The sequence below is a fragment of the Taeniopygia guttata genome, chromosome 15 (genome assembly GCF_048771995.1).
Source record: "Taeniopygia guttata chromosome 15, bTaeGut7.mat, whole genome shotgun sequence".
NCBI lineage: Eukaryota > Metazoa > Chordata > Aves > Passeriformes > Estrildidae > Taeniopygia > Taeniopygia guttata.
The window spans coordinates 5,878,375-5,900,455 of NC_133040.1; the positions used below are offsets into that span (position 1 = coordinate 5,878,375).

Genomic DNA, 22,081 nt, shown 5'->3' on the forward strand with positions numbered 1-22,081 from the left:
AGCAGCTCCTGACAAAGGTATTGCTTGTTAGTATACCGCTGTTTGAGCCAGGGCTCTGCTATTTGTTGCAGTAGTAGCACAGTGACTCTATAAAATTTTTGACTTATTACATTTAAGCAAAATTATACATTTGAGTTTTTACCATGACAGCAGCTTATCCCCACCATCTGATTACTCTGTGTCTCAAGATGTTTAAAAGGTTCAACTATCTCCCAGGTGAGTGAGTAAGCAGGAATTTTACGGAGTCAGTGTCTGATGCTGAGCCTAGGAACTGTACCTAGTTTCATGCAGTGCCACAAAGACTATTTTGGTTTGCCCCAAGGAACTTCTATTCTCAATTATCCACCCACCTGCTGTTCTGCTAGATCCTTATGGCAGAGATCTCTGCCCATGGAGCTTCTGGTGATAATACACTAAAGAGAAGAGCACTGTTTTAAAGTTCTGATGCTTTGAGACTTTTCTCCCCATCTGTTCACTTCTGAGCAGAGGGATGTGTCCTTTGCAAGAATGCAGGGCTGCTAGAGCCAAGCTTTGCCTGGGGAAGCTTTCCATTCCCAGGAAGGGTTTAGCTGGAGTCTCAGAAGTTGTGTACAGATTTAGCCAGGCTTCATTTGAAAAGCTGGATAGATAATGCCATTGTCAAACCTCCAGTGGAGCAGTTTGGGCACCTGCTACTCCCTTTGGATGGAAACAGGATGTTTACTGGAGGGCTTTTTAGGAAGGGAATGTACTTCCAGGTATCCCATCTGAACAGGTTTCTCTGGAGGACTTAACAGTGTATACCTTTTTTTCCTGATCAATTACAGCTAGGATTTAGATTTTTTTATATGCTTCATCCTCTTTCTTAGCACTTAGTTTGTTGTAATTGCCAGAACATGTCCTACCCAATCTGTGCTGAAATGAAGGACTGTGGAGCAGTGGCAGGATATGGCCCTAAAGCCCAGCTGTTTATGCTTCCTGCAGGGAAGTGGCTGTCTATGGCAGCCCTTCTAGAGGCAATGTACACCCTCTGCTGCAGTGGAGCAAGCGCAGTGCAGATCAGCAGATCTAGGGAAAAAATTCTATTGTGCCTTGGTTTTCAGTAAATATGCTATGAGCTACCTAGTGGTATTAGGTCTAATCATAGGCCTCAAAGCTGTGGCTGGATTTATGTTGATCACTTTAAGACAAATCTCACAGATATATTTAGTAGAAGAATGTGTAAAACCCCAACCCCCAAATGGTATTATGTAACCAATACAGTATTTAAGTGCCCCCTGTGTAAACTAAGTGAAAAGCCTGCTGTTTGCTTTCTTTGCCTCTGTTGTGTATTGGTCAACCGAAGCCGGGTGCTCTGTTTGCTGTTCTGATTACTATTTTAAAAGGAAAGATCCATAGGATCATGTTATCCAGAAATTGAAAAAGAGTTAAACCCCTCTCACTGGGCTTAAGAGAGGGATCTGGGGCTGAGTGAGAGCCCTCTCGTGGGCTACCCAGGGGTGTCTATTGCCAGGGGAGCTTGTGCCATTTGAAAGCACACATCAAGGATACAGCCCTGCACAATGTACTTTGTCTCTTTATTTTGGCATGTGTGATGCAGCCGTTGTCAGCGGCCTCTGCAATCTCAGCCACAGGGTTCAGCTGAGCTCAGCAAAGATGAAGATGTGTTAGTGTAGGGTCAAGGAGATGGTGGGAGCTAGTGGGACAACTGGGAATGTTGCTGCTGCTACATCTAGAGCTGCTATCTGGTGGAAGCAAGAGGTGGATTTCCTCTTGCTTTGAACCAAGAGGACTTTGTAGGCTTTCCCCCTAATTTACTGTTACTGATCTGCCATCAGCTCCTTGCCCAGTTAAATCCTTTATTCAAGGTGCTGGATCTTAAGAGCACAGTGGTTTCCCATTATTGTTATAATCTTTTGCCAAAGAGAGATTCCCCCTTCTCAGTAATGCACCAAAGTGGAAGTAATCGCTCTTTTTTCTTCTTGCATTTGTCCTTTCCTGTTTCATTCACCGATTGAAAAATGGCTAAAGAGCAGCCCCCATTTCACCTCCCCTTTTCCCTGATTGACTCAGCAGCTCCTGGGACAGAGAGAGGAAAGGGGCCTCGAGGTCACAACCTTCACAATCTTCAAAGCCCCTGCCGCTTCCAGCAGCTGTCACAGCTCTCACTGACCATATCCCCAGAAGGTCAGCAAAAAAATAAACACTGGGGCCCGACAGGTCCCCTTCTCATGCAAACTGGCCATTTCCCTCCCCAGCTCCCATTCCATGCATAGATTACACATTGGAGACCCCCTTGGATTTGCACAGAGCTATGCAAGAGCAAAATGCCACAGAAAATAAAAGCAGAAGGGCTTCCTGGGCAGGCAGGGTGGGAAAAAGAAAAGCAGCTTCCTGAGCTCTCCATGCCCACCCACAGGCTGCTGCAGCCATTTTGTGTGCGCAAAGCCTGAAGGTGAAGCTGGGGAGGGGGCTGACTTTTCCCTGGAAGAAAGACTGCAGGGAAGGATTCAGCTTTTGTATCTGCTTGTGCATGTGAGGGATAGAAGATAGAGAGAACCCAAAAGAAATAGGAAATGAAGCATAGACTGTAAAAGCCTTTTCATTAGGATTAGATTGCATCCCTCTTCGACAGCCAGCCTGTTTTCTGCACTCACCTTCCTCTGCAAAAAGTCATGATGAAGCAGAAATAGTGCCAGGGAGAAGCACAGGTTCAAAAGGCCAGAGCAGGAAGGTCCTTTGCTAAGGAAATACCCCTCCCCAGCCCTCTTTTATAGAAGTATCCATTTCACTATGACCACTAATAATCAAAGAGCTATTTCCTGGCCTTCCCAGATGCAAAGCACTGTTCCCATCTCCATTATTGCACACCCTTTTCCCCTCCCGCCTCACACTCACTTCCCTACCCGTGCTCCCTCATGGCTGAACCCAGCACTAGGGCACAGCTCGAGTTTTTCAGGCTCCAAAGTGAAGGAAGACACTCGTTTCCTATTCGCGTTTTCGGCCTCTCCCCACAAGACCAAACAGGCGAGCAGCACACCAGATCGTAGGGCAAAAACTCGTCGAGGGGATTTTTACCTGCGAGGGGCTGCCAGGGAGGCGGGGAGGTTGCTGACCTGCAAGAAACCCCCCAGGAAGAAAAGGCAGGGACAGGGGACTCGGGGGTCACTTTTATTTATTTGGTGTTGGCCGGGTACAGCAGAGGGGCTGCCCCAGGGCCCGCGGCCGGGGCCGGCGGGGCGGGGAGAGGCGGCGGGCCGGGGCAAGCGGTGCGCGGAGCCGCTCACCTTGTCCTGCCCCTGCGCGCACGCTCGCAGCCGCTGCGTGTTTAAACAAAGAAAGTTGCACAACCAAAGTCCGTCCGTCAGTGTCGTGTGTATCCCCTCCGCCCCGTTAAGGTGGCTCTCGGGTGCGGCGGGACGTCCCCGTCCCCGCGCGCTGTCACCGGCTCGTCCCCGGCTCTCGCCGCTCCCCGGCGCACTGACGCCCTTTCATTATTGCACTGCTCGCTGCGACCGTGACAGTAGTGCAACAGGGAAAGAGGGGCAGCCCGGCCGGTGGTCCCAGCGCTGGCACAGCAGCTGCGGCGGCTGCCGGGCTGGGGGCAGAGGGAGAGCCCGGGTGGGGTGGAAAGATCCTGGCTTTGTCCCCGAGCTGGCGCCTCCCATTGGAATGATGCTGGGGGACAGCTCACGGGGAAGGGGGGAGTTCAACCGGGGGTAGCAGCAGCCGTACAACGGGGAGGCAGCGGGCACGGCCCCGTAGTACGGCTCCGGACCCTGCCCCTCGCCGGGCCGGCGAGGCGAGCCCCGCCACCCCGGGGAGACGCGCGGCAGCGGCCCCGCGGCAGCTCCGCCGCGCCCTGATCCGGCCCTCAGTTCCCTCCCACCACCCCTTTCCCTGGGCCCCTGAGGTCCCGAAAGGGACCGCGGGGACCACCTGAAATGGAAGGCAGGGCCACCCACTCGGCCATCCCGGCTGCTGTCAGCCCCCAGCTGATCCTCACAAAGCGGAGAGGAGATTTAACACCCCCATCCCTGCTTCGTTCCCACGTACCTCAGAGAGCAGCTCTCGGGAAGGGCCGGAGGCAGTGCCCGGCCCCGCTGCGCCGCCCGACCCTGGAATAGCCCCGGGTGCGGGGCACGGTCGCGGAGCCCGGCGGGCTGCACTCGCCGGGCAGAGGCATGAGCTTTGTTTCGCCGAGGTTATGGGGATTAGAGTCTCGGCCTCTTTGTGCTGTGCTCTGCTTTGCACCACACTGGTTTTCCGGCTGGGATCAGGCACAGAAGCAGCAAGTATGGCTATGTATCTCCTCCCATCCTTTGGTGGGTGTTTACATCAGTATGTAATATAGACACCCTTCAAACGTCTCAGAACTCATACTATTTTAGAAAGGAACCATGATGGGTTTCTCTGGTTTCAATCACTGCTTGTGTTTTAAACATGAAGCCGTTTTGAATCCCGTGTGATAGATAGCATCAAAAATATGCCCATTACTCACAACCTGAGTCACCAGAATAGCACGATTATTTGTCACAAATAACATCTCTGTACAATTATTCGCCTATCTAACAACACTCAGCATTTCACAACTTTTCCCTTAACTCGGTGGGCATATGGGGTTATTTTTTCCTGCTGTGGCTTTCTTCTCTCCATGAAGAATAACCCTCAAAAGAAAAGACCCTATAAGCAATATTGCACTACTACCCTGATCACAAAAGCAGAGGCAATATTGATAGGGTCTCATCCTTAAGGTTAGGAAGCTGGATAATGTGTCTTGCAGCAGGTGACTGGAGGGAGCTTCATTCCATGCCTGCAAATGGGGAAGGGGTACAAAGTTAGAAAGCAGTGCACTGCCCTATGGATCACAGCACCATGTGCTTCGGGGAGAGTGGGGGGATGCAGGAATGGAGTAAATCTCTAACCCACAGAATCCGTGCACGAGCACTACCCCTTTCTCCCAGGACACATTTAACTCCAGTATGGATTTTATCCAGGTTTCTGCACCTCCATCCCCCGTTCTCACTTTCTTCTGTGTAAATTTCTCTCCTTTATTAATAGCCTCAGTCAATTAGCTGCCTAGCTGTCAGAGGTTGGGAAGTGCTATTTACTTGATTAACTGATAGTTGTATTTTGAGCCTCTTAGTAACAGGCATCAAGCCCTCAGAGAACTTCCTTTCTAGGGCTGTCCTACTTGGAAAGCCCAGTGTTTTAAATATCCCTCCCTTCATTGGAAATCACGGGATTAAGTACACACCAAAAATTAGAAAGCAAAACAGGATCTCCAGGGCTGGCTCTCCAGCACTGACTTCACATTTATGCACACAGGTTAAAGCACGCGTGTTTTGCCCTAGCTTGTTTTGTTTGGCTTTTTCTTCTCTTCCCCCTCCCCAGCACCTTTTCTGTCCAAGGCTGGAAGGCACAATCTTCAGCTGGGGCTGGCTTAGTGTTGAACACACTAAAAGCCACAGAAATTACTCCCAGGGAAGGGCTGAGACACCTCCAGCTTCAGGAGTGCTTTGCCAACTAGACTCTTCCTCTGCACTCCAGCTTCCAATTAACCTGCCCCAGTGCATTTGTCACATAGGAACACTTGAGAGCCCAGAGGAAGGGGAACGAAATTTCATTCCCAGGCCATCCCAAATCAGGTCATGATTTTGACACATAAGCTTCTCTTTCCTCAGTCTGCTTTCCAGTGGATTAAATTGGAGTGTAATGAAGGGACAATTCCCTAATTCATGGATTTCTGGCTAATTTATCCATGCCACATTGAGCTGGTCTTTGCCATTGGAGGTCCCTGGCTTTTGGCATGCTGGTGTGAGGCAGCCCTGCATACTCTTTGATGCTGCCTCACTTGCCAAAGAAAAAGGAACTAGGCAAGCTCCATTCAGTGTTTGGTTTTTTTCTAATGCCCAATAATCAAAATCTCCAATCTATCCCAATCCCTTCTTTTCCCCATTCTTTGTAATGCCTGTGGAAGAAAACAGAGATCTTTTTTCCACATGATTTATTTATATTAAATCTTTGCTCACACTAACTAAAAGGCCACATTCACAGAGATTGCTGAAAACAGCTCAGAATTTAGTTTTATCAAACTTCTGTATTCTTGTTACCTTGGCAAAGCCTAAGGTTTAATCCTGTCATTGCTTCTCAACAATCCCTGCAACCTAAACATCCAGTTGGACTGAGAATATAAAAAAAGATGCAACTAGGCTCAGCCTTACCTTTCCTTCTATTCCCGTCCAGTCTATTTTGTTTATTGTTTACCATGTCTTTTCCACTCTTCAGCCTCGATGTTATCTCAAACAAGACTTAGGACATAATACACACAATTTAACTTCTCCAGTGGCCCAAGAGACAAACCTACTGGCAAGCTTACAGTAGAAACACACAAATCTGCACATGAAGTGATGTTACTGATGCATGGATAGTGTGGGGGAAAGCACGATTTGACAACTTTCTCACAACTTCAATAGTTCAGTAGTTGGAGAACCTACAACTGGCAGGGGAGGGTAAGGGATGTAATTAGAAATGTCAGCCACAAGTTCCAAGCAAAGGCAATTAAGTTACTTTATGTTTCTGGATTTGTGCTGAGAGCCTAGATGTGTCTCAAAAATGTCCTTATTTCTAAGTGGTGTATTGGCACAGGCCTCCCTACATATTGCTTTTAGTTTTTTTTTTTTAAGAAAACAGGAAAAATAAAGACTGAATCAGCCTTCAATAGTATTCCAATCGTATTCCACCTAGTTTGCAAATGATATGCAAAGCCTGGGTTGCACTATGTCCTATAGCAGGGAGACTCTCTGGAATGTATATGGGGGTTATTTTAAAATAAACGTTTAAACACGAGATTATGAAATGCATGCTATTTATACACTGTGAGGCTCAGCATCTCTAGATATGTTTAGAAACCTCTCTTGCCTTTAATCACAGTTATAGAAACTAAATGGAAATGTCACCCAGACTAGTATGGAAATAACACTTTATATGTTGCTCAATAATGGAAGCTCTTTTTTTGGCAGTGTGTGTGGGGGAGTCTTACTGTAGTGGAGCCTTTGCTATGTGTTTAAGTCCCCTTTTTCTGATGTTAGAAGACAAATAGACTGAAGTGTCCTTACAATAAAGCGTTGGGATAAATAAAGTAGTGAGCTGAGTCTCTGGAGCTGAGAGGCCTCTGCTCTTCGTGAGATCAGAGCTTGCCTTCCCTGGTTTAGCTTAGGGAGCCATTTCTCCTTCCCTTTGTTGCTGTTTTGTTTGTTTATTTTGCTTGTGGTTAAAGATGCCACTGGGGCAAGTGTTTTTTTTAAATTTTCATCTCGGTTACAATCTCAGAAATCATAGAAGGGCACAGTCCAGCCTTGTTTCCCTGGCCACAGCCAGTTCTCTAGCCTGAAGAAAGGAGACCATTTAAAAGACATTTTGCAATTAAATACATTATATAGTTTACAATATATTTTCTGCAGCGGAATTGACACTATCACCAAAGGTCAAAGCAAACACTTTTTAACAGCTGTAGGCTGAAGTTGATTTAGAGTTTTCCATCCTATTTAATACTTTTATCATTGTTTTAAAACTGGGAAGTGTTGCCTTTTTAATTCTTTCTTTCGGTCTTTTTTTTTTTTTTTTAAGAGAGAGAAAATTCTTAGCATTCCAATCCTGGCTCCTTAAGTCTATCTAGCAAGTTTGTACAAATCTGTCCAGAAAAAAAGGGGATTCTTGCTTCCATGCAAGAGTCAACTTGTCCAGGTGTGAGACTCCAGAGAGTAAGGGTTGATAATCCTCTCTGAAAACATCACTTTCCCAAGTGTGTTTCACCTACCGAGTTCAGGGATTCTGTCACCCACAGCCACTTACCAATACGTTCCCCTTCTCCTGAAATCAGGAGGGATTACACTCCAGAATGTCCTGCCATTTGATTCTTGTTCATAATATTTAGTTTGTGGGTTTCAATAACCCTTTTCTCAGCAGCAATATTTCCTCGGCTGGCAGAACCCAGATCTGCGTCAGTGAGCTCCATTAAAAGGAATGACAGAGCTCCTTAAACAGCCCAGACTTTGTAACCCCACAATACGGCTTTTCTGCATGGTGTTTACCAGCGCTCTGCTGTCTGACGGAAAAAAAAAAAAAAAAAAAAAAAAAAAAAAAAAAAAAAAAAAAAAAGACGACTTATGGTACTAAATGCAGGAGGAAAATAGGGCTGAATACTATCACCCTGGAAGTGCCGAGCCCACTGTTGGCCCTGCCTGTAGAGGGCAAGTGAAAGGCCTTGTAGTTGCCTTAGCTGGGGAAGAGACCATGTGAGGCTGATCCTGAGCTCCCCCAAATAACTCTTTCCCCCACGGCAGGGGCCAGACTGACTCCCCTCAGCACGCCCAGCTGCCCCAGCCCGCCCGGCCCGCAGGGGCAGGGCTGTGGTGTGTGCTCGGGCCCCGAGCCCGCACAGAGCCCGCACAGAGCCCGCACAGCCGGGGCAGCGGCGCGGCACCAGGGGAAGCGGCACCTCCTGCCCCCGCCCGGCCGCCTCCCTTCCCCAAACCACCCAAGAGCGGCCAGAGCAGGAGCGACCTTAACACAGATCTAGCACTCAATGCAATGACTCAAAAAGTCCCCCTGAAAAAAAAAAAATCCCTCTGAAAACTTAAACCATCTGATTTCACTTTCCGCTCCAATTGGTTGTGTAGCCAGGGCGCAGGTCTGGCCTCCTCCACCACACTAATACCCTATGTGTGCTGCCTCCACAGAGGAGGGGTTCTTTTAACAAGTTTATGCAACAACAGGATGGAGGCTCTGCCGGAGCCCTTCCCCCCGCAGCCCGACCTGATTCCCCGCATTCCTCCCGCGCCCTCCCCCTCCGACCCAACTGGAGACAAACTCTGGCATCTCCACACACATGCAAATGGTTTCCCTTGCACAAATACAGACTCCTGAAGGGGCCTTTGCTTCCGAATCCCCCCTCTTTTTTTTTTTTTTTTCTTTCCTCCAGCGCTTTTTTTTTTTTTCGCTGTTACATTCCTCAGCCAGGCAGGGTTAAAAAAAAAAAAAAAAAGAAAGAAAAAGTGGGGAAGGGAGGGTTTGGAATGTGTAACCTCCATCCCAGGCCCAAATCTGCAGGGAACCCCCGTCCTCTCCCCTCCCACCCCTGGGGCCTGCCTTCCAAAGAGCTGGCGCTCAGCAAAGGGCGTTTGTGGGCTCCATTGCCCCAGCCAGAGCCAGGAGCCCTCAGAAGGTTGTCCCTCTCCCTTTCCAAATGGGATATGGTCCTTGTCATCACACAGGCCTTTCCCTGTATCACACGCCTTAAATTCCCCCCACGCCCAGGGGAGGTTTTGAAGCGTAGTGACCATATTATTTTTAAAGACATAACTTCATACAGGAAAATAACTATGCATCTATTCCCCCTGTGATTTCTCCACCTCCAAACAAGGCAGGCTCACATGTCTGAGAGGCCATCTTACAGCCCAGCATCAGCCCCACCAAGGCTTTCACTAGCACTTATTTCTATTCGCTGATGGGCTCACACGAGCGCACACACACACAGAGAACAAAGCGTTGCCCTGCTCCAGGGTGGCTTCCAGCTCCTCACTGGTCTACCCTCCTTCCCATTCTCCCTGGCCAGGGGCAGCAAAGGGCCCTTCATGCTCCCACTCTGGTCACTCTTACACTCCTATTGATGGCAAGGGGGGAAGACACCCCCTAGCAAATCCTTCAGAGATTTCACTCCTTCCTACCTCTTAATTAATCAAGAATTAGAAGGAAGAAGAGGGGAAAGTGCCAAAGCTAAATAGGCCTCCCCGTTCCTTAACACACATAAAAATGGCAACCGTGCTACAATGCAGAGATGGATGAAAAGAAAAGCTCTAGAGAAAAGGAGCCATGGCAGCTCGAGTTTCCTCCACTGAGGCCTGGGAATGCACCGCATGGGCCACCAGCACCATGCCTCCGGTTCAGGCAGGGAGGCTCAGCCTTCTCCTCTGGGCGCGAATGGGACACAGCCTTCAGCTCGCCCCAGAAACAGAAGGACTGAAAAGGTGTCTTTTGTCTGCTCCCTCGGTCATTGGAGAACTGGAGTGCATTATTGAGGATTCGGCTTCTCCTCAACAGTCTAAAATGGGACACGCTCCCCCCTTTAGGATGTGGTCCTCCATTATCTGCCTCCCCATGGCTCGCTCACCAGCACATCCTGGCCTGGCTTGGGATGTGCTGTGCAATCTGAAAGCACTCGTTTACCTAGATTTGATTTCCAATATGACGGCTCTCCCCACCCCCACCCTTTGCTCCCAAGGTAACAGCTCAAGGCTTCAGGAAAAAAAAAAGAGAGAGAGAGAGAGAGAGGAAGGTCCCATCCCCCAGCCCTCCAAACCCCTTTCTTAGCAGCTGCAAGCGAAAATACCACATCTGCCTCCAACTACACCGCGAGTGACAGTCACCAACATATTGTTATTTAAAGATCAATTCTGAATGCAGTGTTCCTGTTCCTAGGCCTACATCATCCTCACATCTCTCAGCCTCGCTCCACGGTGCTGTTGGGAAGTGCAGGGACAGATTGTCTTTCAAATCCTATTGATTATTATTTAGGTATCTTGTACTATTTTTTTAAATGAAAATGAAGGTATCAATATTCCTTTAATCTTAACAGTAATTTCTCTAAAACTGAAATATGATGGAACTTGAAAAATACATCAATAGGAAGCAAAAATTAAATTGTCTATAAATACATGGGTATATATTAAAGTCACTGAATTCTATACACAACAGTAACATCCTTAGGTTCATAAATCCCTAATTTTTAGAGCAGAGGAAGAAAACATTCAAAGCTGGTAAGGATAATATTTTTAATGGTGGTGATTGCTCTGAAGGAGGACAAGAGGGCTTTAAAATGTGAATAGGCCAGCTTTTTATTTTACAACTTGGACACACAAACCCAAGCGAGTGGCAGAAAGGGCAATCCATTTTGTACACTGAAGCAGTCAAAATGGGGAACAAAACCCAAGGAATTTCCATACAGAGTTCTCAACCCAAATACAAAATAAACAAACAAACAAAACGGTAGGGATTTTTAAAAGCAATTTCTACATGATATTTACATTTTAATGCTCATTTGAGCCTTTGTGGTAGAGGGAAGAAATCAGAGTAGGGGGCTGGTTCCCTACTAAAATGCATTAAATAACTACAGAATGCCATAATGTCAGGGGCTGGGTGTGCAACAGTAACTGATCATAAAGGATGTATTAGGACTGGAACCAAATGCTTTGACAATATTATTGCACTGCTTTATTTGTGCAGACAGTAGTGCAACATTGTCAGAGCCAGCGATACCAGCAGCCACTGTCACGTTCTGCACAGCTGTCCCTGCATCCTTTTGTAAGGGACTGTTACATTACAGTGTTAACCACAATAACGTTTTTATGTTTAGCCCCAATAAAACTCTGCATGACAAAGTTTATTTGCAATTGTAATTAGACAAGGTAAAAAAAAACCCAAAAAACAAAAAACAACAAAAAGTTAGTTTAAAAAATTACAGAAAGAGAGGAAAAAAAGGGATAGGGATAGAAAAAGACCGCTGTTAGTATGGCTTGTTAAACAAACCATTCAAGTCTTTTGCTACATGCCCAGTATATCTAGGCACGGTACGTTATAAAGGTTTTATACAATAAAATATTTTTCTACCATAATGGAGAATAAAATAAGAAGAGACATAATTCAGTATCCCCAAATGTATGTGCTTCCATAAAACCCAAATTGGTCAGTCAATGAATCTGAACTAGACAATTTAAATAAATCACAGAAAGTGCCAACCCTTTCCTGTGCCGTCAGAAGTTTTCTTAATTGTGCTGTGATTTTATCATGGTTGACCAATACTGATGAAAACGCCTGGGGGGTGTGGTGTATATATAGAATGGTATAAATACACTGTGCTTTGATTTGCTATGGAAAATGTTACAGAAAAGATGAGACCTGGGTACAAAAATATCTAGTGCCTGTGCTTCAATCTCACACATATCTGTGTGTGTAACCACTCTAAAATTACAGCATAAACACCAGAGATTCCTAGAAACATACAACAGCATTAAATCCCTGTCGACATTGATAGGGACTACCTTAAACATATAGGAGAAAGTTTCTCTAAGGGGAATACTATAAGGAAATCATTAAAAAATTCAGTGTAGATATTGTATGGAAGAGTGTAGAAATTAGTAACTAATTACTCACAAGCTATTGGTAAACAAAGCAAGTAATGGGATGCCTTGAAAGCTCTCAGAAATGTCTGGAGCTTATGTCTGAAATAGGATATTTAAATTATTCCAGCCAATTTCTATAGACAGACACATAAAAATGTATAACCCAGAATCTCTCTCCTTATTTAAAACCACTCCCACATGTATAAAACCTTATTTCACACACGTGCATAAATACACTGGAGGAGGCATCTATTTTAGGGTTGTTTGCCCACTCTGAAGAGGGTGGGCTGCTAAAGGGGGTCATGTTTCTGCCAGCCAATGCCCTTTTAATATTGCACTGCTCATCATAATTGCCAGTAGTACAACAGAAAAAGGGCTCTGGACAACAGCATACTTCAGAGACTTTCCAAAATAAATGATAAATCAGTTAGAAACTTCTCCAAGTGATGGCTTCTGTGCATGTTTTAGTCTAAAACAGATTTGTTACATTCAAAAAAAAGGAGTTTCTTCAACAACCACATTGAATCAATATAATTCTTTAAAATTAGATTTAATATTTCACAACTGCTTCTTCAATTAACTTCAGCCAGAATTTAGGTAAGCTTGCTTTAGGGATTTTTTTTTCCCCTTATCAATAGTAAATGTACTGCATTAGAGCATGTGAAAGCAAATATCAGAATTGGGATTGTCCTTGCATTTTAGCACCTCAGTATTTTACAAAAGTAGGTATAATGAACTAAAATACACAATGGAGGATAAATTAATATCCTTTCTCTTGCTTTCATCTGAATCAGCTGTTAAAATAATTGCTACTTATTACATACATGCTTCTAGTACCTTAAATTATTCACTTTTACTTGCTAAGGAAGTCTTGCTATTTTAAAGGCATCTAAACAAGCTTTCAAAACAACTGCCATCCAGCAGTGAGAAACCTTTAAAAATCACCTACTTGCATCATGAAAACATTATTATTGTAATTGTAATTTTTTCCTTTTTCAGAAAGAATATATGGGAAGTAAGGAGAAAACATCAGTTAATCATTACAAATCAGACATTCCAAATAATTTTAGCAATAAGTAACATTTAAAAGTCAACTTAGTCTTTAGGCTCAAACTGTTTACCATTTGTTTCTCTAGACAATTTCAAACTTAAAGCTGGAAAATGTAACTATTTGTTAAATAAGAATCACTTGAGAACTTATAAAATTATTTTATTTCAATCAATGCAAAGAAATTCTATGCAAAGAAATCCAAACTTGAAAACAACTTTCCATGAACTCTATAGACAAGTAAGAATTGTACCAGATGCTAAAATAAATTAAACTAATTCGGTTCTGGGAGAGTTTGGGCTGAGTGAGAAAATTCACTACATGAATTCTAGTTGTCACTCTATCATAGGAGTATTAACACAAAGCCAATTGATTTGGAAACATCCCAACCCAATTAGAATCTTAAATTGTATCATTCCTGTTTTCTCCCTTTATTTTAATTTTTCCTCCTTTTTAAAAAAAACCAATAATTTACCCCTAATCCAGAAACCTAGACTGGTTTGGAGATGTTTTTTTTAAAAAAAAGGGAAAAAAGAAAGAGAAGGAAAGAAAAAGAGAAACCTAAAAGAATTTGCGTTAAACCTTAGGAAGTATTTTTTATTCCAGATCCCCAAGTTTGTGTTTGAGGGTACAAGCTTTCCTTACACAACTCAAGGACCACACACTGGAGGGAAACGGAGCGGAATTGGGGCAAAGTGCAAGAATGCCAAAGAAACACTTTGGGTTGCGCACCCTGGTTTATTGCAAAAACTCTGGACTATTTAAGCAAAGCATTACTTTTACGAGATTTAAATATTAAGCCAATATAAATACTGGCTGGAGATAGCATGTGACTTATTGCCTCGCTCTTTGGGGGGTTTAGCAAAAAAACCCCAAAAAACAAAACAAAACAAAACAACAAAAAGAGGGAACTTCTAAAGTAGGATCTTTTAACAAAACAATTCTACGTGGTAGCTAGACAGATGTGAGTTTTGCTGTGTTTAAAAATGTGAATAGTATTTAGCAGGAGGAGCGCTGTGGCATAATGAGAGCGGGCAGCAGCCGCGAACCTCCCGTGGAACAGCCCTCGCGCGAGCTGGGGGTGGGGAGGGAGCGCTCGGCTCCGGCGACAGGAATTTCATTTGTGGGATCCCACTCGGTTTCTCAGGAGTGTTTGCATAGGTGAAATGTTTGAGAGGAGGAAAAGGGGGGAAAAAAGGCTCACCACTATCTAGAGATTTCCAGCCCAGCCCGCCGGCGCTCGTCTCCCTCCCGGCGCTGCTCGGCGCACGGGCGATGCGCTCCGCGCCGTGCCCGCTCCCGCTCCGCTCCCGGCGGGCACGGGTACCCATTCCCCACTCCTGCCGCTCCCAAGTTTTATCCCCAGCCCCGCTGCCGCCCTCGGCGGCTCCGGCCGCCCGCTGTTTTCAACGCCTCGTATCGATCGCACGCCAGAACGCAAACCGACCAGCCAAACTTCACTCGGGGAATCGCCACATTTACAATGCGGGAGGAAAGGACTCCCGCACTGCCCGCTCCGCGGAGAAACCTCTGCGGGAAGCGCACGGCCCCGCCGGGAAGCTTCCGCACGGGAGGTGGGCGAGGGGGAGCCGCCGTCAAGCGGCTCCCCCTCCCCCGCCCGGCCCCGCGCTCCTCGCCGGGTCCCCCCGCCCCGCAGCCTCGCTGCCCCGAGCGGGGGGCGCCGCTCGGTCCCCGTCCCGCCGCCGCTCGCCCCGCGGGCCATTGTCAGCGCCGCGCCCCCCGGCACCCAGCGCCCCCCCCGGGCCCGCGCTCCCGCCATTTCCGCCCGGGCGGGCGGATGCGGCCGCGGGCGGCGGCGGGGCCGGCGGGCCCCGGGCCCCCGCGGTACCTGGCGGCGGGAGGGACGACGGACGGGTCCCCGCGCCGCGGGGGGGAAAGTTGCCAAAAGAGGCGCAAAAGAGGCGGCGGGAGCGGCGCGGCTCCGTAGCCCCCCGCCCGCCTCCCGCCGCCGCCGCCCCGGGTGCGCCTCGGCGCGGGTCCCTGATCGATCCGAACGTGGGCAAATCCTCCGGTACCAACCTCATGGCCTCCCCGCTCCAGCCTCCATCTTTGACTAGTTGACATTCAGCTCCTGCCTGACCAACTCCTCATTAGCATACCTCCCCCGCCATTGGTCCGGCCCTGCGCTAGTCTTTGCCACCGCCTCCGCCATTGGCTCCCGGGGAGGATGTTTAAAAATATTACCCCGCCGCCCATTGGCGCCCCGGTGGCCACGTCACGGATCGCTCTTTATTTTAACAATGAATGCACAAACACATTCTTCCATTCACAAATTTTTTTTTTTTTTTTCAGTAGTTTGCCCGCCTTTTCTCCAACTACATTTTCATTGATTTTTTGTTTCAACTGAGGGGGTCCCGGTTGTAAACAGATAAATCAAAGGCGAACAGAGGGGGGACCTGAGCAAATATTATTTTCTCTCTCTTTTCTCTTTTGTTCGGCAGTGCTGGTGTTGGGGGAACAAAACTGATCCCCAGCCGTCCCGGACCGGAGAGGTGTGGTCGGGGGGTGGGGGGGGCGCTCTGCCCAAGAGGTTGCGACTATTTAGCGTTTATTTCGGTTTCAAAGCTGGACCTCTTTCCCGCAATTAGAAAAGCAACCTCTGCCCGGGCAAAAGAAACCGCTAAATTAGTCAGATTTAGAATAGTAATGATTTCTGTGGGTGGGGAGCGTTGGCCGGGGGCTCGGTGGGTGCGTGCCCACGGGGAGGCTGCTCCGCTCCCGCCCGGAACGGCGGCAGCGCCCCGGACGGCCGCGCTCCCCTCCCGCCGCTCCCGCAGGCGCGGCTGAGCCAAGCAGGGCATTTAATTGTGACCGACTGAAACACACCAGGTCACTTCAGTGCACTTTCATGACAAGAGCTTTTCCTTTTGTACGCGCGGTTGAGCTGAAATCAGGAGATATCAAAGTTTAAGGGCTAGGGAGGGAAGATCTCTAGCATTTCTCTTGCCCTGCAGATTGTGAAAAACAGGAATCGTTGAAACATTAATCAAAAAAGACTGAGAGAGTCATTGACTCTGAGAGTCCCTCTCACAGGGAAAGGTCTCGGTGAGTCTCTTTTTTGGAAAGGTTTCTGCCATATTCCTAGCTAACAAACTCACCACTGTGCAGTTGCTTCCCCTTCCAAATACATTGTTCCTCAGTTCTTCAACAATTGATTTCAACAGATGTTTGCAAAATGGAAATGTTTCCATACATCAGTGAGAACAATTTGTCAACAAACTGGGTGAGAAAGCACTAAACTTTCTTACACTTTTGTGGGTATGAAGGCTTTTTTCAAATTTCAGCTGTATTTACTGACATTTTATTAAGTTGCCTGTCTTTAAAAACAAAACAAAACAGTGTGTTTTTTTCTGAATTCTTGTATTATTTTAATTTTAAAATATTCTTTCCTTTCATTTGTTCTCTACCTTCATACCAAATCCAGCCCAAAAATATAACGTGTGTCCGTGTGAACTAAAATTTTACATTATACAAGAAGAAAGATATTAGCTATTTTTAAAAATAAACTATACTTCCTTTGTATCTATTCTTGGGCTTGGGAGTTGGTTCTGATTTGGATATTTTCTCCATATATGTATGCATATATGTGTGTAACCCCACACACACAAACATTGAACCCAAGTTGTAAATGCTGGATCTGGGTACTAATGGGTGGGGACTTGGAGCAGTGGATCTCTGGCAGTGTTTTTTGGAGATGGGAGAGAAGGGCAGTGGGCTGTGAAATCACACATTCCTGTCCAATGGAGCTGAAATAATGGTATTGTTCTCTGGAAAAGAGGTTGCTTTTCTCTTCTCCATTCTTCCCCTGATCTGCAGGGACCTGATTGTGCAGTTAATCAGCAAAAAAGCGTTTGATGTAAGGCAGGGCGTGAATTCAAAAGGGCCAGGGGGGATTCAAGAGGGATTCTTCTGTCTGTTAGAAAATGTTTTTCTGATTTCAAAATGGTAGGCATTTGAAAAGCTGCACTGGTCTCCCTTCAGAGATCCGAGTTTGTAGTAGGTACCAGCACTAATTATATCGCTTCCTTTGTGGGTTTGACACTCTACTGCTTGGGAAAAAGAAAAAAAAAAAAAAAAAGTAGATATCTTACAGCAATAAGAAAGATGTCCTTCCTGGAGCAAAGGTGAACCTCTATATCCCTGCAGTTTATTCCTTCAGCTCGCTATCAGTCGCCAGAGAGTCTCCTTATGCCTTGCCACACGTTTAGCATTGCACGATTCAGAGTAAAATAAAGCCCGTGGGGAGCAGGTAAGAAATAAGTTGGTTTTGTAGTTCTTTTAGGTGACCTGTGTCCTGAGCATGGCATCCACCTCCCCGAATCTTTAAACACTGAGCCTTTCCTGTCCCACACACTTCTCTGTAAATCTTTCCTTGCCAGACCTGTCTCGAATGCCAAGAATATTTGAAGCCTGTTTCTTATTTCAGTGTGGTCATTTCCCAAACTTTAACAAAATGCATTCTGCCGATTTCTGCTGGTATCTTTCATATGCACAGCGTCTATACATATGTAAATATGTAAATTCATTGCTATCCCTTTACTTAATATATTATTATAGCTACACAGGAAATGACACATCCTAGAGAAAGGCAACTGCCTTGGATGTTTACGTGAAAAATGTGTAACTTTATAGCAAATTCCAAAAGGATTTGTCAGTTTCACTTTGAACAAACTGTAAAAAAAATTAATGAAAGGTCCCCATTGCCCACCTAAGTCCCCAGCCCCAGATCTGTCTCTGCACCGCCACCCCTTCCACGGGTTTCTTCCTGCTCTGTGAAAGGAGGACTGCTCTGTTGTAATGCTGGATTAATTGGTTTAATTTTTGTGTTTCAGGGCTGGGGGACACTGGGGAATTCTTTGGATTTTTTTTGGTGGTGTTTTGCTGCAAATATGCAATTGCGCTCTCCCCTCCCTACGGAAAGGAAGCCTGAGGAAAGACATTTGTTCTGCTGTTAGTTTGCTTTAAGAAGGACTCCTTGCAACTGTCCAATGCTGGAGAAGCATGGCGTTTTTATAATTTTTAAACATCAAGGAGGGGAGGGAGAAAAGCTGATTTTTTTTTCTCCAGATCTTGGGGTGTTTTTGCAGTGTAACTCAATCTGATGTCACTGGGGGTGGAGTCTCTGCTGCGTTTGCTTAAACTGGAGCTGCCTCAGTTCAAGGCCTTGTGGCTGAAAGTTCTTAAATCTGTGGCAGACAGGCATGACTATTCCTTAATGAGACCCCCGCTGCAATAACGCATTTTGTATTTTAATCAGCTTCTTAATGCTATTAATTACGATTTCTTTCATAACACTCTCCCCATCTGCAAGGTTAATGCAGTCCCACACGAGCAGCACGGTAACACACTCCACCGTTACCGTCTGTGTGAAAACACATGTATAAACTCATATAAAACCCTCTTAATTAGGTCTTGAACATGCATATGCTTTGTGGGTGTGGGTGACAGGCAGAAACAAAGAGAAGAGAGGAGGGCAAAGAAAATTTCACAGAAGTTTCCAAAGATATTTACAGAAGTAGTTATAAATTAACTTTAAACTTCATCCTTTTGGAAGATTGCTACATATAGGAAGGGTAGTTTTGGGGTTTGTGATTTGTCTTTTATTCCCAGTTCTCTAGCTGCAAACATTTGCTTCTGTGGATGAAACTATAAGGTTGGATTCAAAACTAATTGATAAAACTCCATGGGAGAGAGGAACAAATAGATTCATAAATTGTTCACAGGACAGCATTGATTATTCATGTTTAAACTTAAACAGATTGGACTTTTGGTTTGCTTCAACTTCAGAAAATCAGTACCACTCCTTCAGAGGGGCTGGAAATCAAAGACCCTCTGAGATTAGCTAAAATAGTAATTCTCTTCTCGTTTAGCACAGCTCCCTTGACTTTTCTGTTTTAACACACTAACATGAAAAATTAAGTGGACCCTTTATTTAAACACTGATTTGAATGATCCTAAAACTTGCCCCTTAAATATGGGAGATTTCACTATTCCCACATTTCTACCTAAGTAGTTTACAAAAAAAAAAAAAAAAAAAAAAAAAAAAAAAGGGTTTTTCTTTGAATGGGCTTTCATTCAGACACAGGAGAATAAAACAATTTAAAGGTATTATATATATGCATATCCCTCTCCAAATATATGTGTCTACATATCACTGAAAATCAAATTGTTTCTATATTTCCCCCCAGATTCTTATAGTTTTTCAACAAAGGCAACTTGTTAAAGGCTTTTTTAAGTGGAAAAAAACCCCCAACAAACAAAAACCAAACAAAAACAAAAGAACTATTCACAACAAAAAGGCATCCCCCGAAACATTTTAGCAATTTAAAAGCTGTCAGAAACGATTTCTAAAAGTTTAAAATGCACCCAAACTCACTCCCGCCAACCACATCTTTATTTAGACCGAACAATCGTTTTAATGTGATAAAAATGCAATATTTTCTTCAGGATATTTTCCTATCTGCAGGATTGAAAACAAGAAAGGCAGAGAAATCTCGTACCTTTTACTAAAAATAAATAATCTTAATAATTTCCTAGCTAGCAGACGGCCAAAAATACCTTACATGTTTCCATAAACATATCCAATCGATAGCTTCAAAAGTGATTGAATGTAACCGAAATGCAGCCAGCCCAAAGAGCTCAGCTCTCTCCTGATCAAACCTCTACAAAGCAGGCTCTTGTGCTCGACTTGACAGTGTCCGAGAGGGAGGGGAGCGGCAATGAGAAAACCAGTCACTAAATGCGAGTTATGAATGAGGGATTGGATGGGAGGGAAAAAAAAAATGGGGACGCAGCTAATGCAAAAATCAGTTTAATTCCATCGGTTTTACATGGATGTGCTTTGGCCCCCGGATCCCACCGCGGCTGCGGACCCGCAGTTAAACCCATCTCTAGCCCAAAGCCCGGCACACATCCCCGCTACAGGAAAGAGGGGCATTGTGCTCCTCGGCTCACATTTTCTTCTCCCCCCTCTTTACTCGTCCCCCATCTCTCCCCCCTCCCTCTTTTGTAAATCAGAATGAGGAGGTTTTATAGTGAGTCTAATTCTCACTCCCTCCATTTCCTTCCTTTCTGCATTTTTTATCCCCCTTCCACCCCGCCCCTCCTCTGCCTGCAGCCCTGGTATTGATTAACCACTTCGCTGCTACCCCTGGGCGCTGCCTCGCTCCGAGCCGGGCCGGGCCGGGCCGGGCCGGGGCCGCGGGCGGGAGGCGGCCGGGGCTGCCCCGGGGCCGCTCCCCAGCGCCCGGAGCCGGCCCCGCGCTCCCGCCGCTCCTGACCGGCCCTTTGAAGTCAGTGGCACTTAATGGTATTTAATGAGGCTGCCGCAGCGCCGGCAGTGCCCGGACGGCTCCGGGAGCGGGGAAAAGTGGTCAAAGCATCCGCCAGCGAGCCAAACGTGGGGGAGTTCAGCACAGGGGTGCAGCCCCCGGGACTGCGGAGCCGTGGGAGGAGGAGTGTGAAGGAGCGAGGGGGGAAAACCCCGAGCACCGAAATAGTTAATGGCCCCTGGATGCATTGATTAGTATTGATGGTTTTGGTAGTTTTAATGGATTTGTTGTTTGTGGGAGGTGGGGAGCTTTTCCCTTGCTTTGAATTCTAACCCCCTGGCTGGGAGCTTGCTCCTAATTGCATGCACAGCATTCCTTCGGAGTGGGTGGTATCACCTTTTACTGCTGCTCCCTTCCACAGGGAAGGCCTGTAAAAAATCCCTTTCATGTGCCCGAAAATCAATACCCAGGGCTCTGGATGGCTGCTGTAAAAACAAAACAAAATCCTGTCCCTCCCTCACACAAAAAATAATTATACATACATACATACATATATATATATATACACACACATATATCTATATAGGGAGAGAGAGGGGGGAAAAAGAGCCCCAGAAGAGCCACCCTTCCCAGCAGACAAATGCAGGGGGCAGTTGGTTCATTTTGCCAAACCAGGGCAGTGTCAGGCTGGTGTGGAAACAGCCCCTATTTTTACAGCTGTTGGGGACACTTTCAGAGGGGGCTGCAGTTGGGAACTGGAGGTTTCAGTGTGGTTCTAGTCAATAAAAATGGATGTGGCTTGAAAATGCCTGCTCCAGTGGCAGGGAGGATGGAGGGTCAGAAGCAGTGCTTAAAAGGTTAAAAAGGACTGTGTGAGTGGGAAGTTGTAGGGTTATGGGTGGAGTTATCTACACTTTGTGAAAAAGCACAACAGAGTAAACAAATTCATCTTCCAGTTAATGTCAGGATGGACGTAAGAGTGAAAGTGTGTTGTGCCTCACTGTGACTAGCACTGGGCTTTTTGAAATAAAAAAATAGAGATATTTTATTAGGAAACTATTAAGCCGAGTTTATTTTTCATTCTGTCCCCAAATTGTGCAAAAATGAGACCAGTCTGAGTTACAAGTTAACTTCACATTCACTTCTCTCTCTGCTGGATCTTAATTTCTTTAGCACTGAGGGGAGAGGGAATGATTGTTAAGCGTTTAAAAATCCATGCAAAATAAATCAATGTGTTTCTGCCATCTACATTTCAATTCAATAACATCGTTTTCATAGAGCTATTTCATTAGGATGGAATAACTCACCTGTAAGTAATTACAGCTGACTTGCTTTCTAGCAGAGACCAATACAAGTCCAGAAAGGGGATAAAGGTTAGGTCAAAGAAATACTGCAGAGGTTTGGCATGGGTATAAAAGCCAATAGTTATGTTCTCTCCTTAGAAAGCAAGTAATTTTCAGTCATCATTTAAAATAAAATTCATAGCTGTGCCTTGAAGCTTCATTTTAATCTAGAATTTAAAACCAAAACCTAACTTGAAAGTGTTTCATCAGTAAAAGGTCTGCATCAAACAGAAAAAGGCT

At 45.8% G+C, this 22,081-nt stretch overlaps 1 long non-coding RNA gene and 3 other non-coding genes across 5 annotated transcripts; all 4 read right to left on the minus strand.

Annotated features, from left to right (window-relative positions):
• Positions 1-3,137: 3,137 nt before the first annotated feature.
• On the minus strand, positions 3,138-15,301 carry LOC121470778 (uncharacterized). Of its 2 annotated transcripts, XR_012058433.1 has the most exons (4): positions 15,247-15,301; positions 7,834-8,086; positions 4,036-4,792; positions 3,138-3,577 (listed from the first exon to the last, which is right to left on the minus strand). It is a non-coding gene; the product is annotated as an uncharacterized lncRNA (long non-coding RNA). The 2 variants fall into 2 exon arrangements; XR_005981980.2 differs by having other exon boundaries at positions 4,036-8,086.
• On the minus strand, positions 3,453-3,584 carry MIR130B (microRNA mir-130b). The gene has a single exon (NR_049113.1). It is a non-coding gene; the product is annotated as a microRNA mir-130b (primary transcript).
• Positions 4,650-4,722, minus strand: MIR454 (microRNA mir-454). Its single transcript, NR_049115.1, has one exon. It is a non-coding gene; the product is annotated as a microRNA mir-454 (primary transcript).
• MIR130A (microRNA mir-130a) lies at positions 12,467-12,538 on the minus strand. The gene has a single exon (NR_049107.1). It is a non-coding gene; the product is annotated as a microRNA mir-130a (primary transcript).
• Positions 15,302-22,081: the final 6,780 nt, after the last annotated feature.